At 38.2% G+C, this 4,514-nt stretch overlaps 1 pseudogene; it reads right to left on the reverse strand.

Moving 5' to 3' along the window:
- Nucleotides 1-3,948: 3,948 nt before the first annotated feature.
- LOC121025000 (60S ribosomal protein L37a-like) lies at nt 3,949-4,217 on the reverse strand (annotated as a pseudogene).
- Between the last annotated feature and the right edge of the window lie 297 nt (nt 4,218-4,514).

Consider the following 4,514-nt stretch of genomic DNA (forward strand, 5'->3'; position numbering starts at 1 on the left):
ATTTATCTTGGTACTGGAAGTCAAAAGAAAGCTGGAGTAGCCTTACTTATATCAGAGAAACTAGATTTTAAATTAAAGGCTGTAACAAGAGATGAAGAAGGGCATTATATAATAATCACAGGATCTATCCATCAAGAAGAGCTAACAATTATATATGTCTATGTGCCAAATACGGGAGCCCCCAAATACATGAAACAATCACAAATATAAGCAACCTTATTGATAAGAATACGGTATTTGCAGGGGACGTTAATACCCCACTTACAACAATGGATAGATCATCTAGACACAGGATAAGTAAAGAAACAAGGGCTCCGAATGATACATTGGATCAGATGGACTTGACATATCTATTTAGAACTCTGCATCCCACAGCAACAGACTATACTTTCTTCTCGAGTGCACATGGAACGTTCTCCAAGATAGATCACATACTGGGTCACAAAACAGCCCTTCATAAGTATACAAGAATTGAGATCATACGATGCACACTTCCAGACCACAATGCTATGAAGCTTGAAATCAACCACAGGAAAAAGTCTGGAAAACCTCCAAAAGCATGGAGGTTAAAGAACACCCTACTAAAGAATGATTGCATCAACCAGGCAATTAGAGAAGAAATTAAAAAATATAAGGAAACAAATTAAAATGAAAATACAACAATCCAAATGCTTTGGGATGCAGCGAAGGCAGTCCTGAGAGGAAAATACATTGCAATCCAGGCCTATCTCAAGAAACAGGAATAATCCCAAATACAAAATCTAACACCACACCTAAAGGAAATAGAAGCAGAACAGCAAAGACATCCCAAACCCATCAGAAGAGAAATAATAAAGACCAGAGCAGAAATAAACAATATAGAATCTAAAAAAAAAAAAAATCTGTAGAGCATATCAATGAAACCAAGAGTTGTTGTTTTTTTTTTTTGGAAAAATAAACAAAATTGAAAAACTCTAGCTATGCTTCTCAAAAAGAAAAGGGAAAGGATTCAAATAGATAAAATCATGAATGAAAATGGAATTATGACAACCAATCCCTCAGAAATACAAGCAATTATCAGGGAATAAATAATTATATGCCAACAAACTGGAAAACCTGGAAGAAATGGACAAATTCCTAAGCACCCACACACTTGTAAAACTCAAACAGGAAGAAATAGAAAGCTTGAACACACCCATAACCAGCAAAGAAATTGAATCAGTTATCAAAAATCTCGCCACAGGTAAGAGTCCAGGACCAGATGGCTTCCTGGGGGCATTCTACCAGACATGTAAAGCAGAGATAATACCTATCCTTCTCAAGCTGTTCCAAAAAATAGAAAGGAAAGGAAAACTTCCAGACCATTCTATGAAGCGAGCATAGAATATTGATTGCTAAAAATTCTTTGATTCCTAAACGAGACAGAGACCCAGCAAAAAAAAAGACACCTAGAGGCCAACATCCCTGATGAATATGGATGCAAAATTTTTCAATAAGATACTAGCAAATCTAATTCAACAACATATAAAAAGAATTGTTCACTATGACCAAGTGGGATTCATTCCTGGTCTGCAGTGCTGGTTCAACATTCGCAAATCAATCAATGTGATACATCACATTAATAAAAGAAAAGATAAGAACCATATGATCCTGCCAATCGATGCAGAAAAAGCATTTGAAAAAAATTCAGCATCCTTTCTTAATAAACACCCTTGAGAAAGTCAGGATAGAAGGAACATACTTAAACATCGTAAAAGCCATTTACAAAAAGCCCACAGCTAACATCATCCTTAATGGGGAAAAACTGAGAGCTTTCCCCCTGAGATCCAGAACACGACAAGGATGTCCATTTTCACCGCTGTTTTTTAACATAGTGTTGGAAGTGCTAGCATCAGCAATCAGACAACAAAAGGAAACCCAAGGCATCAAAATTGGCAAAGATGAAGTCAAGCTTTCATTTTTTGCAGATGATATGATTTATACATGAAAAACCCGATAGACTCTACCAAATGTTTACTAGAACTGATACATGAATTCAGCAAAGGACAGAAAATCAATGTACAGAAATCAGTTGCATTCTTACACACCAATAATGAAGTAACAGAAAGACAAAAAAGGAAACTGATGCCATTTACAATTGCACCAAGAAGCATAAAATACCTAGGAATAAACCAAATCAAAGATGTAAAAGATCTGTATGCTAAAAACTATAGAAAGCTTATGAATGAAATTGAAGAAGACATAAAGAAATGGAAAAACATTCCTTGCTCATGGATTGGAAGAATAAATATTGTTCAAATTTCAATATTACCCATAGCTATCTACACATTCAATGCAATCCCAATCAAAATGGCATCAGCATTCTTCTCAAAGCTAGAAGAAGCAATCCTAAATTTTGTATGGAACCACAAAAGAACCCAAATACCCAAAGTAATTTTGAAGACAAAGACCACAGCGGGAGGCATCACAATCCCATACGTTAGCCTCTACTACAAATCTGTAATCATCAATACAGCATGGTATTGGCACAAACAGACACATACACCAATGGGTAGAATACAGCCTCCAGAACTGGACCCACAAAAGTATGGCCAACTAATCTTTGACAAAGCAGGAAAGAATATCCAATGGAAAAAAGATAGTCGCTTTAACAAATGGTGCTGGGAGAACTGGGCAGTAACATGCAGAAGCATGAAACTAGGCCACTTTCTTACACCATTCACAAAAATAAACTCAAAATGGATAAAGGACCTGAATGTGAGACAGGAAACCATCAAAACCCTAGAGGAGAAAGCAGGCAAAAACCTCTCTGACCTCAGCAGCAGCAATTTCTTACTTGACATATCCCCAAAGGCAAGGGAATTAAAAGCAAAAATGAACTATTAGGACCTCATAAAGATAAAAACTTTCTGCACTGCAAAGGAAACAATCAACAAAACTAAAAGGCAACCAACGGAATGGGAAAAGATATTTGCAAATGACATATTGTTCAAAGGGCTAGTATCCAAAATCTATAAAGAGCTCACCGATCTCCACACCCAAAAAACAAATAATCCAGTGAAGACATGGGCAGAAGACGTGAATAGACACTTCTCTACAGAAGACATCCAGATGGCCAACAGGCAGAGAAAAGATGCTCAATATCCCTCCTCATCAGATAAATACAAATCAAAACCACACTCAGATACCACCTCACGCCAGTCAGAATGGCTAAAATGAATAAATCAGGAGACTATAGAAGCTGGAGAGGATGTGGAGCAACAGGAACCCTCTTGTACTATTGGTGGGAATGCAAACTGGTGCAGCCGCTCTGGAAAACAGTGTGGTGGTTCCTCAAAAAATTAAAAATATACCTACCTTATGACCCAACAGTAGCACTGCTAGGAGCTCACCCAAGGGATACAGGAGTGCTGATGCACAGGGGCACTTGTACCCCAATGTTTATAGCAGCACTTTCAACAATAGCCAAAGTATGGAAGGAGCCTAAATGTTCATCAAGTGACGAATGGATAAAGAAATTGTGGTTTATATACACAATGGAATACTATGTGGCAATGAGAAAGAATGAAATATGGCCTTTAGTAGCAACGTGGATGGAACTGAAGAGTTTTATGCTAAGTGAAATAAGTCATACAAAGACAGTTACCATATGTTTTCACTCTTATGTGGATCCTGAGAAACTTAACAGAAGTCCATGGGGGAGGGGAAGAAAAAAAAAAGAAGTTAGAGAGGGAGAGAACCAAAGCATAAGAGACTCTTCAAAACTGACAACAAACTGAGGGTTGATGGGGTGTGGGAGGGAGGGGAGGGTGGTTGATGGGTGTTGAGGAGGGCTGCTTTTTGGATGACCACTTGGTGTTTAATGGAAACGAATTGACAATAAATTTCATATAAAAATGAAAAAATAAACGTTAAAAAATAAACTAACTCATTTATTATAGGCTGGCAAAGTTTCAAATGGTGGAGCTTCTACTGGTCTTTCAACTCCTTCATTCTTCCAATGACTATGACAGCAGAAGTGGTGTTGTAGGTCCAGGTACCACCGGCTATGGTTTTCATGCAGGGACTACAATGCTAGTCCCCACAGCTCATCGTTTCATCTTGGTTTTGCCCCAGAAGATGCAAGTGTAGTTGGCATGCTGGCTTATTTCAATCTTCTTCATCATTTTTCTGAGGAAAGCATCATAACAGGTCCCGTATTTACTGATGATTCTGACCTTCTTGGTGCACTTAACCATGCCGATGCAAACTAGGTCTGAGTCCAGAGAACTAAACTAAAATTATTTTTAAAAAATCTTACCAGGGCGCCTGGGTGGTTCAATCACTTAAGCCTCCAACTCTTCGTTTGGGCCCAGGTCATGAGCTCATGGTTCATGATTTTGAGCCCCACATTGGGCTCTGTGCTGACTGTGTGGAACCTGCTTGGGATTCTCTGTCTCCCTCTCTTTTTTGTCCCTCCCCTTCTCTCTCTCTCTCTCTCTCTCTTTCTCTCTCTCAAAATAAAGAAAGAAACATTAAAAAAAAGTCTTACCCAC

This window comes from Herpailurus yagouaroundi, unplaced genomic scaffold, assembly GCF_014898765.1.
Source record: "Herpailurus yagouaroundi ecotype Mexico unplaced genomic scaffold, PumYag 67428, whole genome shotgun sequence".
Lineage (NCBI taxonomy): Eukaryota > Metazoa > Chordata > Mammalia > Carnivora > Felidae > Herpailurus > Herpailurus yagouaroundi.